The following is a 15,151-nucleotide window of genomic DNA, read 5'->3' as shown; positions in this document are numbered from 1 at the left end:
TAAGCACTTCTTTAATTCTGCAAATGCCATGAAATCAGCAAAGAAATTACATTTATCACTCAGCTTGTCTCACCATTGGGGTTTCCTTCTTTGTGAAATCTGAATTTGGAAAGAGACCTGCTGTAAAATAAGTTGGAATTGCAATTGTCTCCAAAAGTGCTGCACAGCAAACCTACCTTTGGAGGGGGACGTAGAGAAATGACTGTGTGTCATCTTTGTTTGTGTGGTATTGTATTCCAAGGTGTGCAGTAGTTGCTTTAGATAGAAAAACTTTTTTTCTTATTAGGTAAATTGATATTAAAAACAGCCAGGACATATTTTAGGAAAGCTGCTGGTTGGAAGCATTTAAGATCTTGGCAGTGAGATAAGGCTTCCCTGTTTCTGCCCACTGTAAATAATTATGCTATACACAGTCTGGTTCAAGCCCATTAAATGCTGCAGTATGAGTCTATGACCATCATGGGCCAAATGGTAGCCACTGTGCTATTTATTGAATTGGAAAGTGTAGGAGATGCCATCAGGTGTCCAGGGGCCTCCTTCCCACTGATTCCATGCGGATTGCAAGAGCACATAACATGCCTCAAAGCTAGTGTAGGATCCCACCTCTAATATACTGTCTGTGACAATCATGGATGCTGTAAAAATGGTGGAAAGAAACACAAGGGCTCTTGGGGAAAAGTCTAGAGGATTATTGTAGAGCACATAAAAATCCAAACAGCTCGGGATGTATCTACCTGATGGAAAGGGAGCAAGAGAGGAATTGTCCTTCCACCAGAAATATCCTAAAACGCTTAATTCAAGCTACAATTGTGTATTTTTATCTTCAGCCAACTGGTTTGGATTTTTAGAAACTGATCATAATTTAAGTCTGTGTCTGTTTATTTTTATATTTGTTGTACAAAAGAGAAATTGTGACTTTACTACACAAATATCATTTGAGGTCCTGGGTGCTATTAATTTAAACATACCTCCACCAGAATTAGGGGTGATCAGGTCCTCCAAGACAGTGAAGATATATCAATGGCTTGCAATTGCGTGTGCTAGCTATTCATATATAGGTGGGACAGTACCAGTTTTTAGCCCAGTATTTCCTGATTTTATTTCTGATACCAAAGCATTTCTTAGCCTAACATATTTCAATGCAGCTTAAAGATGCAGCATGTCTTTACATCTCTAGATACGTTCCTCCTTAGACCCTAGCTCAGCAGATTAGTAAGCATGTGCCATCTTGAAGCACCTGGGTGCATCCTTGCTAAATCCAGGTTAAACTCCTGGCAAAGCTGATGCCGAGTGGTTGTTCTAGTTTCCCCAGCTGCCAGTGCACGTTTAGGTCTGCTGACTCCATTAATTTCATCATTTTAAGTCATCAGCAGCCATTCAGCCAACAGCTGGTTGAAGAACCTCCAGTTGTGTACTTGGTCAGTTGTGCAGTCTAAACATTTAGGGCCAGTTCATAGAGTTGCTTTTTCTTTTTTTTTTTTTTTTTTTTCTATGAAAAATGATGTATTTTACTACTTCCTATGTGTAAATGTTTCTTGTAAATTTTTGTGTGCCTTTGCATGTTTTTCAAGGGGCTGTGTGTTTGTTTATAAACTATATATATTTTTTTCTAAATACAGAATTGTAAAATACCTTTTTTTCCTCCATTTTCTTTTTATTTCTGAATTATTTGTGAAATAAAACCTTCCCAGAATGAATGCCACCCTTGTCGTCAATGTTCAGCTACAGCTGGGGTTGTATTTAGAAGACTGAGCCTGAGCTATTTGGGATTGCTCCTGGGGACCAGAGTATCCCCTGGAGAGCCCAAGATAGATCAAAATGTTCAGAGTCTATTCCACAGACAAATAAATAGAACTGCCCAGTACCCCAGCATTAAAAGTCAACTTTTATCCTATTTGGAATAAGGTGTATTCTTTCCTTACATCCTAGGAGTAAGGGAAAATTCATGTCTGTCTTTAACTCCCTGAAGTAGATTAAAGTGTTGGAAAAAAGTGTTTAATGAAGTAATGCTGCAAAATACAACCGAGGTGAACTCCTTTCTGTCTGACCAGGCTGTTGTTAAATGCACCCTTATTTTGGAAGTGAAAAGTATATGGATTTTTTTTCTTTTAATTTCCCCTTGAAATTTTCTCTGAGCTCATTACCAACAGCACCACAAATCAAACCAAGTTGTTTCGTACTAACTCAATACTGTCTTGGTTAAAGGAGCAAGATGACAGGGAGGTTTACAGCTCAGGCTCCAGGCAATGAGCACCAGATGGCTTTTGACCAAAAATGAGGGCTGAGCCAAGAAAGGGAGTCCTGACTGACAAGAAGGCGTTGAAAAAACATTAATTTTCCATTACATATAAAACAAGATCATCATAAAATACAGAGATGTTTGCATTAGTCCAGGGCTGGCCTGATGCTCTTATGGTTGAACAGTATTTATCTGTAAAACCCAAAGCAAGGATTGACATGGTAGTGCTCATTGCTGGGCAATGACTTCTGCTCAAGGAGTCACACAGCTACTGTATGCTCTGCAATTACAAACTGCCTATCCGAACCAGTTTCTGCTTGCTTTCACTGCTGCGAAATCCTTCATTGCTGAAAATGTTGGGGAAGACTTTCATGAGCAGAGCTTAATAGTAAGCAGAGAAGGATATTACAACTCATGGTAATGTTGGGATTGCCTAGAGCATCCCATTGATTGTGACAGCTCTTTGGTTTCCTATTTGTAGTGCTACAAAAAGCCCCAAAATGCTATTGCAAAATTTAGGTCTTTGTTGGCCTCTGGAGGAAAACCGCACATCGATCACAATTTAAGGTTGATATTCTGGTTGTCTGTGCTAGCTCCTGGCTCTTCAACGCTTTTTCTGGTTCATCTCACTGTTGTCTCCTATTTGAGCAGTGTGCTTTCTCCTGTGCTCATCATCAACAAGAAAAAGTGGTGTGACTGCTGTGTGTGAGCAACACTGTAGACAGCTGTGCTTTCTTTCCAAATGTTAGATGTGCAAAACAGGTGAGCATTAGGAGGCTTTTTTTTTTTTTTTTTTTTTTTTAAAGCTGCCTCAAAGTTTAGTTGAAGCTGCATTTGGACACAAATGGTGCAGAAGCTCATGATGAAACCAGAGCATGTATTCCTTGCGGATCTCTCTGTGCTTGCCATTTGGGGAGACACTTCTTGTTTCCTGTCCCTCTGCCTGCCCCCTAAGCCTGTGCTGAACTCCTCAGAGGCTACGTATAACGTGAGCATACCTTGGGTTGTGTGTTCTTCCAAAAACCCACATTCATTTATAGGATGGACGCAGGCAATGTTTTCAAAGCCATTTTGCAAACGACAGGGTTGGTTCGCATTTATACTAAGGACCTACTTTAAGGCACTTAGAAGTCATTTATGCCACTTTAGGGTGTGGACTGAGCAGTGTAAAGAAGCCTCAGTGCAAACAGAAAACCACCCTTATATCTTGTTGACAGTGGTTAAAATAGGGTTAGGGAGTTAAATCAACAGACAAGGTCTCCCTTATGCAGCACTCTTCTCTGCAGTGTTTGCTCCTTGCTGTCTGCACCATGTGAGCAGGCCAGTGCTATATGCAGTTTCCCTCCTCATCTGCTGTGTAGCCAAGCACTTCGTAGTGCTGTTAAGTGTCAAATTGAATATAAAGCTATTTTTAGAGGGCTAAAAGTCAGGAGGCTCAGGTGGAATATTATAGCTAAAAACTGAAGGAGATGGGAGCCCAAGCTCATAAAATAAATGCTGTGCTTAGGAATGCCTTACACAGGAGGGTTGCTTCTTACAGGCTTGAAGCTCCTCTGGTTTAGGGGCTGTGGTGACCGTGACACCAGGAGAGGACCTGCCAACATACACAGCACCGAGAAGTGCTTGGCAAATGCTAGGTTTTTATTTCAGAAGCTGTTTCTTCAAGGCTTATTCCTGCACATCCATCTTTTACAGTTGTGCAACAACCATCTATAACTATGCAGAAGACTTTTTTATTATTATTTTTTTTTAAAGCTGCCATTCCGGACAATTATGAAAGCGAAACCCTTGTGAGCTGGGAGTGCCAGGGCAGGCTCTGCCAGGAATTCCCCAGGAGCCGTCCCCCAAGCCTGCCGTGCCTCTGTGCTGAGTAGGGTAAATTGCTGTTCCTCAGCAACTCGGGAAAACACACACTGCAGGCCGGTGTGAACTGAGCGACTCAGGCTGAGGAATGAGAGATTATTCTATAAAAGGAAAAAACCTAGAGGAAATAAAGAGATGTTGAGCACTGGGGAGACAACAAAGCTGTGGGCAGGTGTTTGATGTCGTTGTTGCCAGAAACGAATCATAAAAGCAGCCTCATTTCCTTTTCTACTGGCTTAGCAGCCTTGAGAGCAGGTTAACATCTAAAACAGATACAGGTTGACAGGACAAAGTTCTTTGATTCCATCTCACTTGATGTGCTGGTAATCAACATATTGTTTGCAGGAATGCAAGGAAGCTCCAAAACTGCATCAGCACTTGTGTCTAAAGAATAATTGTGATTCTGACCAGGGTATTTATTAATAAGCTTTACAGTGAAAAAGAGAAGAAAATGCTTATTAATGCTTATTAAATCTCCACAGGTTTGGATAGCACAGAGCTGAGAAGGACTGAGAAAGTGCTGAAGGGTAAGGCTAGAAATTAAAACCTACTCTAAAAGTTGGAGAAACAGCCTGCAAAAACAGGCTGGCACTCAGAAGACAGGAATACAATGAATAATAAAAGATGGAGACCAACCAGTAAGGCAGTAACTCAGCCCAACTGAGACAAATACACATCAACAGCATCACTTTATTGCCAAAGAAGTAAATGTCCTATCACATGTGCAAAGATGGATATAGGCTGCAAGATGTATTTAGAAACCTTTCAGCTTTGCTCTGTGGTGTTAAGGTCTCTAGCACAGTGTCAGGTCTGTGTTTCTGCATTACTGCCTGAAAAGTATGCAAGTGACTGCAGGAAGTCCAGAAAAAAGCAGAGGGTAACCTGAGAGCTAAAACAGTCCCCAAGAAAGGGGGGAGGATTGCTGAGAATAGCAAAGGAAAGGTGGAAGACTTGAAGTCTGTAAAAGTACCACAAGGGGAGAAGAGGACATTTGTTTTTCATGTCCAAGGGGACCCCACTGAGAAGCAGTGGGCTTAAACTGCAGTGGGAAACATTGAGACTGCTGGGAAAATTGGAAAAAGCTCTGACTGGAACAGACGACCTGCATGGTCTGTTCAGGCCAACATTTGAGGGTTTTAAGAAAATGCTGGACAGCAGCTCCTAAGACTGAGATAGCCATCGTTAAATCATCTTTGAGTGGGGGATATTCCAGGCAATGTTTTGATGGCCCTCCCAGCTGTGATTTCTATCATTTTCAAATTTAAAGGAAACATGAAATCATATGGAAAACGGTGTCAACTGTTTGGACCAGGATGGCACACAACTGTAGATACAGATAGAGACCTTCTGTAGAAGTGATCTAGGTAAGGGTGTGCAGCATCATACCAGTATGCACTGAGTTAATAAAATCAGTCATTGCTCTCCTAACTGTTATTCAGATTTTTATTTTATTTTTATTTTTATTATTATTTTTTTTATTTTTCCCTGTAGGTCTCTTGACAGGAAAATGAAGCATGTAGGATTCTGAGACGTGTTTGCAGATGAACCGCTGGACCTCCTGCCGCACCTGAGGTAAAGTACTGGCAAAAAAAAACAACAACTAGAAACATTCTGGTCTGAAATGCTAGCGTGGGGTGATTCAGGGCATCCCTACAGCGATGTCACCGATTGGACTAATAAAATTGTGTGTTGATTTATGGACAACGTGAACTGCTGAAATACAGTGGAGGCATCCTGTACCAGTGCCAGGCATGTAGAGCTGTCTGAGGACAGGCTTTTGGTGGGAAGAAGGAGACCATGGAAGTTTTCTCATCTGCAGAGTCATGAAACAATCTCAGATGTCTGAGGGCAGCTGGCCAGCTCAGCAGGCTGCGTTTGCCTTTCCAAATACGAGTGAAGTCAAGCTGTCTTAAACCGTTACAGCAAACAGATGTACAGAGCTAAGTATCCTACTCCTGGTCAATTTTTAATTTTGTTCTTAACTTATTATTACTATGGGGAACAGCTTCCTTATCAGAAAATGATGATTTTTATTATTATTATTATTTTTTTTTTTACAATACAAAGTCCTAATTTGGAGCTTGTTTGGATGCCAGTCATGAAAGTGTTTGAGTTTTGATGAGGTCAAAACTCTCTCGTCTAGATGAAGATAAAGACTTTAAAAGTCAACTCTAGTTGATAGTGTGGACAGCTCAGGACACAGTTCCAGAAAACTCTTGTGCTCCTATTTATTTTTTCAGGAGAACTGCTGGAGAGGCCATCAATCCCTGGTCTCCTGGCAGCTGGGGGGTGCCACATGCACAGCATGGCCTGACTGGAAGCAGTCAGTATGGGAGGGATCCCTAGCCCCCTTGGGAGTCCCACACTGACGGAGAAGAAACTCGTGTGAGGTCTCTGCTCTCCTCTTATATAATCCGTGACTTCAGATAAAATTAATGCCAAGTACCCAAAAAAGGGATTGTGTGTGCTGTCTTGCAGCCTGTTCCCGTAATCTGAACACAGCGTTCAACTGTGACAGTTTTGCCAGTAAGAGAGGTTTTTCCTTTGCCTTGAGATCCAGATTTAAAATTAGCTGCGTCTCAACAGAGCCATCGGTGGAGATGCCTGCCAGCCTCAGTGCTCAGCGTTAGAGGTTCAAGGCCTTAAAAGAGCCCTGCAGCCCAGTTTGAACAGTAACCAGAAAAGTTTGTTCAGGGAGGGCTCCCTGCCTGTTAACAACAGGAGCCTCCATTAGCTCCTATATCGAGAAAACTGGTCAAACTTTAAATATATAAATACTTCCTAAAGTAAATATTAGTGAGTCACAGGTACTAAATATTAATATTTCTTACATTGGGGACAGACATATTAGCAGGATCTGTAAGGTAGGTCTTTTTTATGTGCCATATTACAGAATTGGGTATGTGTTCTTCTCTCTCTTTTTGTTTTGCATGTGCCAACCTTTCATGTTTGAGATTCAGGCTTGAAGCTGCTCCGAGACCTTGGGTCAGAGAAGTGGGTTGGTGTCTGAGTCCCAGAGGGCTCCGTACTTGCAAATTGCAGATAGATTAAGTTTCTTATTGCCAGGCTGACCTCTGGGGAAAAATAAAATAAAATAATAACCACATTTAAGCAAAGTTTATGCAACCACTCAATCCCCCAAAGCACTTTTGTTGCATTAAAGATGAAAATGGAGTGTGAGCCACCTCTTTTCATTTTTCTGTGAGGCAGTTTTAAGAGAAAAGTGTTTCTTGTCAATCAAAATGCCAAAAAAATCAGAGTTTTATAATTGAAATTGCAGTTATTTCAGTCACTTTCTTTTCATGTTTGAAAGAGTAACTTCTTCAATGTTGTCACTGAAAAACATTAATGATTTTTTAAAAAAAATTATTATTATTATTATTTAATTTCCCATGGTGTATAGCTGGTGTTTGCTGTCTCATGGTGAAGACTAAGGTGTTGTCTGTATACAGAGGGGGCATTTTTTCTGCTGAAATTTAAAATAAAAATAAAAATAAAGAGATTCCAAGACAGAACTGTGAAGGATGAAGAAACTTGGAGTAATGGAGCAGGAGTAGTGGTGATGATCACAGGGCTATGACGTGGGCTCAACCTGGAGTCTAAGGCCTCATTTTTGTCAAACTGAGGGCAGTTTTGCAATGGACATTGAACACAAGCCAGTCCCCAAAAACCAGAGGGGTGAGTGGAAGTCAGGATGTGAGGTGGTGCTGCTGCTTTGAAGCACCACAAACACATTTTCCTCTTCCTCCCCAGAAGTAAAGCATTTATTCGGCCAGCTATGAAAGACTCAGTCTCACTGTCAGGGCCTAGTTTCACGGTGCCATGCCCTGGCTCCACACCCATCCCAGACAGGCATAGTGCGACGGCTTGGAGCCTGCTGCTGCTTAGGTGGTCCCAAATCCCACTTGGTGTCTTATTCTTCGGCTCCTTTGAGCCAAAACCCAGCTTTGTGAGGACTCTGCAGACATGTGGGAGCTTTTCACTCTGAACGGTTGATTCAGTAATTAGCACACCCATTAGCCCAATGTCTGCAGCTCTCTGTTGTAGCTTCCTGGTCCCATGTGGCTGCGCAGGTGGAGGCCCCTTTTTGGGAATGGTGATTCCTCTTCAGATTTTGCTTTTTGAGTCGGGATTTGTTCCAATGTGAAGGTAAAGGGCACGCTGTGGCTCCAGGGCATATACGTGTTACTGAGCTGAGAGCTGTACTGGCACAGAGAGGCCCGCGGGGACACATTGAGTCTATTTTCACTCAGCCTAGGACTATCAGAGGTTTAGGAGATAACTGTTTTCCAAACCGGCTGCAGACAGTTTCTACTGAAAGGACTCACAGGTATATTTCTAATGCTGAAAATGTGCAAAAGTACTACATTTCATCTTTTCCCTGAAAGCATGTGGAAGTGTGTCTCCATCAGCTCTGCCTCCCAGCAGGAAAACCATTTTCTGTGAGATACCAGGCAGCAGTACTCTCTGCTTCACCTAAACGTAAAGGAAATTTCTCCTGAGGCAAGGACAGCCACAAGCAGCCCAGCTCTTCCTGAACGAACGTTTGGGCTGCTGGAAATAAACGGGCGGCTTTCCAGCTCGGCGGGTGGGCAGACAACAAGGCCGTTGTTTCTACCCCTTCATATTGAAGGCTTCCCACTGGGCCTTCCTCGGAGAAAATGAAGTGGAACAGCTCGTTCAGCTGGTCAAATAGCACCGAGACACACACAAACTGGAAAATTGCCACGGATTACAGGCCTGGACAAAAACCCAACTTCTGCTGTTACGCCAATGGCAGTTATCATTAGTTTTAAGCTTGATTGCTGACAAGTAGACAGATGGTCCCCTGTCACTACCCCATTTGCAGACCTGGTTTGAACATCTGTCGAGGCACCATTGCTGAGGTACAGTGAGGCTTTATGGCTTGCCTAGCTGCATCCCACCATTGGGAACATCCTAGTTTTTGGAGAAAGGTATAGGAGTTGCTCCTGAAGCTGGGGGAGTGCAAATCAGAGGGAAATACCATTCCCACCAACACCTTTTACCTACCAGCCCTCTGGGCACTGCAATTTCAGCGGATGTGAATTTCTCATCAAAGTCTCACAGAGCAAAGTTGACAACGGCTTTGCGGCAAGGTCTCTCATCCCTTCTCATTACAGAAGATTGTGCTCGTAGGCAGACAGTGTTTTCCACTTTTAATTAAAAGCAGAACAGAAGCCCTCAGGACTTGCACATGCTTCCTCCTTTTGCATCCCTCTCTACCTTTTGCCCCTTCCCAAGGACAGCAGAGAGCGGAAGGCAGGGTAGTTCTACCAATTTTAGGCACGGGCTGTGCTCTGGGAGGGCACCACAACGTTAATAGTTGGGGAATTTTATTCCTGGAAAGCAGGGTGGCAAGAAAACTATTAGAAGAGGAAGTGAAAATGAATCACTAATTTATTTTCTGAATGAGTCTACTGAAAATCACTATAGATTTCTGCATCTGTTATGACTAGGACGGGAACCCAGCATTGCAAAATGTGCAAAGACACGTACCCCTTTCCTAATTAAAGGATCATGAGTGGTCCTTGCAATTTGTTGCAGGATGTTGCGTGGCAAAGAAGAGACAATCAGGTGCCACAGGAAGCCCCCACACTTGAACCGCAGCTGCGGGGGTCTTAGTCTGCAAACTGCAGTCTCTGATTCACATATATGTGATGCACTGTTTTGTAACATCTGCTTACTAAATTGCAATTGTCTTGATGCCCATTTCCGTATTTACTTTACTACATTCTGCTTTAGGTCCATTGTTAAAATAACTTCAGTGTGTTGGTGAGCTGATGTGGAGCAATGTTGTGACATTGAGTTGTTCTGTGCCTGAATGAAGTGTCTTACACAGCCAGCCCCCTCTGGGCATAGTAGTGCCTCTTCCTGAACATAATCACCCTTTTTAAGTCCTATTAGTTGGAAACGTGGTTGCCAACCCTCACAGAAGTGAGTCAGAGGGCTATGGGTTGCTGTCATGCCTTATGCTGTAACACCATTACACAGTGAAGCATGGGGGTTTGGTGTCCTAGCTCCTGCTCCTGCCATAGAACAGGTAATGGGGCTGGAAGGGCATTCACCAGTCCAAATCCTTTATTGCCACATCACCATAAAGGCGAGACCTGCTTAGGTACTTGTGCACCCAGAGGAACTAATCTTAAATATGAGTTGAGTAAAAAAAAAAAAAAAAAAAAAAAAAAAAGGCTATGTCCTGAAGGAAAAAATAACAGATAGCTACAGCTTAAATCTTACTGGCGTTTACTCATGCTAGGTCCCTGTACACAGCCTGACTCATGGCTTCGGGTAAGAGAGAACTAGATGTTGCCTGCTCAGAAAGCCAACTGCTAGCAACTACACCCAAACCACCATGCTGGACTCTCAAGTTCCTTGTGTGGATGATTTCCAACTACAATTTCCCAGTCGAGAATAGTCATCAAAGGACACAAATAACAAATATTTCCATATTGCATATTTAGCATCAGCAATTTTATACTCTTCTTTACCTCTATCTTGCCCTCTTTGGTACAATGTCCATTAGTATCACTCTGAGTTTTACTTTTGGAAGGTAAAATGAGATTGCCTGGAGCATTTCCAAAAAATATTTTAACTGAGGACATTCTTTTGAACATAGAGCAGGTAAATATAACTGTTTTCCTTCATGAATTGTCCGCACTCAGAAAACAACTGGGTTTTTCGTCAATGGATAGAAAGGCAAACAGTAGCCACTGTGTGTTATATAGAAGTACAAGTCAGCAAAGAGTTTGCTGCCTTCTTTAGCAATTATTATCTAAAGGGTGACCTTTTTATTATAAATTATTTTTTGATAGGAAAGTTGAACTGACTTCTAAAATCCATGACATTTTAAGTAAGGAGGTTTATTTATTTATTTATTTTTCCCTAGAAAATGGTAGTTCTCTCATGGAAAAATGAGAGCAGACTCAATCTAAATACTAAAGAAATTTGCATATTGCTTGAAAGACTTCTTCAGTGCTCTGGGAAGCTTGTGGGTGGTTTCCTTTGAGTTGCTTTTATGCTTTATGGAAAACCTTTCCAACATGTCTTGTAGATGTATCATCCTGACTTCTGACATTGAGTACTATGGCTTCAGGTAGTAGGAGAAAGAGGTCTTGCATTCTGCTCTGACAACTACTGTGTTGGGGTATTTCTGATTGAGATAGAGGCATGTCCTTATTAGAAACAATTTCTCTGCCCTGTAATAAAACTTATGGTCTGTTTTAATGTCTTAGGAAATCTGTATAACTGGTCCCAGGTATTCTGGAAATACAATTTGCAATTCTGGTTTAACTTCTTTGCCAAATGAATGAGAATCTTAAAGGAGTTTCAATTAAGAAAGCAATATTTTTCCCTAATGAAAGAAAACATATTTTGCTTTGGACTGCAACACTTGAATACATGGCTCACACTGTGTTCTTGCCCATAACCTGTCCTTGAGGCTGAAACTGTAAAGAGCTTGTTTGGGGTTTGAATAGGACACTCAGTTTGTCAAGCCACAGTAAACCGTCTTCGGCAGTCTGTGTAAAACTGGCACAACCTTGCTGCAGTTGGTGGACCTACTGCACATTTTGGCTGCAGGTGTTTACAGTCTAAAAGCTAACATGCTGCTGCTAACAGACTGAGATATATAATGTCATACATGCTGAACCCAAACCCAGATTCTGGGGCAGTTAGACTAAAAGCAATCTCATCACTGTCCAAAGGCCAGAACATGACCTAGTGGGGCTCGTAAGACTTAGCCATGAATTATGCTATTGCTGATGGTGTTTTCCTGTTTTGGTTGGAAAGCCTGCATGGATTCAGGCAGAGCTGCCCTCTCCCAGGGAATCACATGGGCTTGAAAACAGAAATAAACTTCACACGGCATGTCTTCAGACTGACTGCTTGCTCCTCCGAGGTATATGGTGTATCAAGAGACCAGCGTCAGCAAATGCATCACTCTTCACTTACTATAGTGTTATTTCTAGAGGTTTGCTTGATTAACAAAGAACAGAAACCTGATAAAAAGGCTGGATGAAGCACAGGGTAGTTTCAGCTGTTCTACAGATGTGAACTCATAGAAATCCATTTGGTTCTGGCTCTTTTTGAAACAAATCACCTCCTTCGCTTCTTCGCCGTGCAGTCTCTTAAGTGTTGTCACAGCGTCTCCACCCCACCAGAAGGAACAAATATCCTCCACATGCTTACTCTGTTGGAAACCCATCTGCAAGAGATGGCTTTTAGGCTTTGTACTTGAGTATAATTTTTGTAGTTGGGCTCAGGGCTGGAGGGAAGCCATAGTGAGCATACAAGCTGCAGCCATTCCAATAGCAAATACTGGTCTGTGTTTGGGTGAGAAATCAATTTTCCTGTGCTTTTGCCAATGTCTATGACATCTTCTCTATTTTTTTATTGTTTTTATGGTGTTACTAGTCTCCCAGGAATGTTTTTGGAGCCTCAGTGTAACTTATAACCCTGCAGGTACAGGACAGCATCCAGCTTGTCCTGTTATAGCAGGGGGCAGTTCACTGCTTTGTGTTGAGCAGCCTGGGGTAAAATTCATTAACTGTCTCCATAAATGTGAACTGAGTAGTCCCAATCTAGTCCCTCTCCTCTATGAGAATAAAATAAATAATAAAATAATGTAATTTATGCTATTAAGTCTTTTACATAGCCAGCATCCTACTTCTTTGTGGTATAAATAGTACAAGCAAAGCCATCATGCTGAGTGTGATTTTTTTTAATGTTAATTTTAATGTATGTATGTAAATTAAAAAGGAAACACTGTTTAATAAAAACAATTTAGTGGTGACATTGACTTTGTCATTACTACTCTCTTTTCTAGAGCTGAATTTCGGTGAAGAGACTGTCAAACCGGTTCAAGGATTTCCTGTGTGCATCTGTCCATTGGATAAACTCAACTCTTCTCTGGGCGTTCAAGTTTCTTCACTTTTCTTAATGTGCTCAACTGGTATCACAAGTAGATATCTGGAGACTCTTTTTATCTTTCCTGATTGAAAACTGATATCCATCTCATGAGTATGAAACTACGACACGTTGCTGCCACACAGTCGTCCTTTATCTATTTTTTATCTATTTTTTAAATTTTACCCATTTTATCTATTGCAATACTTCTTGGAATGCACTCTATTTTCTCTTCTGTTCTGCTCCCTTCATGGTGATACACTGGAAGATATTAAATAACAAAACAGCAAAGGGATATGTTTTACATTATTTTGTTTATAAGAACACTCTTGACTGGTAAATAGCTACACCCTTCATAAGTGTTTTCAGTTCTGTCTTTGAAATATGAAACAGTAATGCTTTCAACAAACAGCTCTTAGTTGTCTAGTATTTTTCTTGTTTTAGGATACCCAAATAGTTTGAAAATCAAAATCTTTCCAGAAAACATGAAAGTTTGGGCATGCTTTTTTCTTTCTTTTTTTTTTTTTTTTTCTTCTCCTTGTCTTTTTTAAGAAAACCATGCAAAGCTCAAGCTGTGACTAGGAAGGAATGATCGTTCGTGATGCTGAATGGTTCGTGCTGAGTCGGGTGCTTTTCATATGGGAATTGGTGCGTGATTTGTAACAAGACACAGCAACCTGATGAGGCCACTTGCACGAGAGACTTCATCTACCTTCTCTCTTATTAAACTCAGCAAAAAAGTGTCTTGTTTAATAAACAAATAGCTTGAGATGTATAGGTACCTTCAGACATGCTGCAGTGGTCTGGAGTAAGACATTCCCATGACGATCATTTCTCAGAAGCAGATGACCAGCTTGGTTACGACATTTCAGTGGTCCTGCTCTGTTGCTCCCAACAGCACAAAGAGATCATAAAAATATTCATATGTAGCAGCTCATGCTTTTTCCTTGGGAGAATTTCTGAGTGCATTCTTGATACTTGGTCCCTTTTCCCAAGTGGGTCAGAGGTGGGATTCTCCTTGACTTCAGCATGAGAGAGCTTGAAAAATGAGGTCCAAAAGTGAGGTGGCCCAAAATCAATTTATTCTGTTAGCTTTATATCCAGGTGATTTCCTTGTGAAAGGCTTTTTGGTCTTGCTGCAGTCAGGATGATTTTCTCTAACTGTGCTGTACTCTACTGTCTTGTTCTACACTTCCAGAGAGAGTTATTTAAACACTAATCTCAAAAGTCACTTTGAGATCACAAGGAGCTGGTGCTAATCTCAAGTTGTTGGCTGATTACAGAAGTTTGTAGATTGAGTCTGAATAAATGCTTCAATTAAGGTCACAGTGATTAAGATTGTAAGGTTAAAGCACTTTATGGAAAAGTGGGCTCTTAGGAATGATTTGTATTAAGAGTAAAGATTTTATTAGAGAATGAGAAACAGGGCTGGGAAGACAGGAACCTGACTTCAGCAATAAAATGCACATTGTTGCCTTTTTTCCTGGAAACTGATGTGCAAAGGTACAGTTGTACAACATGGCCAACACTTCAGCAGTTCAATGCCAATGATTTGGGCTTTTCCTGACTCTGGGCAACAGCAGAGATTTTCCTTGCTTTAAACGGGCCTGAAAGGACAGTGATGCTTTTGCTAGCAAGCAACACAGAAAGGTTGCAGCGTGAGGACTGCAGGCAGTGCTGGGACCCTCCATGGCTGGAGCATCTGGTGGGGGTGGACTGTCCATGCTGGGCTGCTGGATAGTTTGATTCCCCCAATTCAAAGTTAGCTTTTAGACTCTACAAGTCAATAAGAGCTGAATTTAAGGATATCTGCAAGCAGAATGTAATCTGGAAGAGCAACCACGGCAGATAGCCTTGGACACTTGGAGTTAGCTGAGACTGGCTCTTGGAGGGATGAAATACAGAGGCAGCCAAACACCCACATGACCCCAGCTCTGAGCTTCACTGCCTTTGCAACAGCAGATTTGTTGTTTCCTTGGAAAACCAGGCTAAACTCCCAGCAGCAGATTGTTTTCAACCTCTCAACAGCTGAGGAAGAAAAGAAAGGCTTTATCCCAAACTGTTATCTCTGGAAGTGCTAAGTGGTGTTTGAATTCTTGTCCTTCCTTCATCTTATCTTCCTCT

This window comes from Anas acuta, chromosome 10 (genome assembly GCF_963932015.1).
Source record: "Anas acuta chromosome 10, bAnaAcu1.1, whole genome shotgun sequence".
NCBI lineage: Eukaryota > Metazoa > Chordata > Aves > Anseriformes > Anatidae > Anas > Anas acuta.
This window is presented reverse-complemented; position numbering follows the sequence as displayed.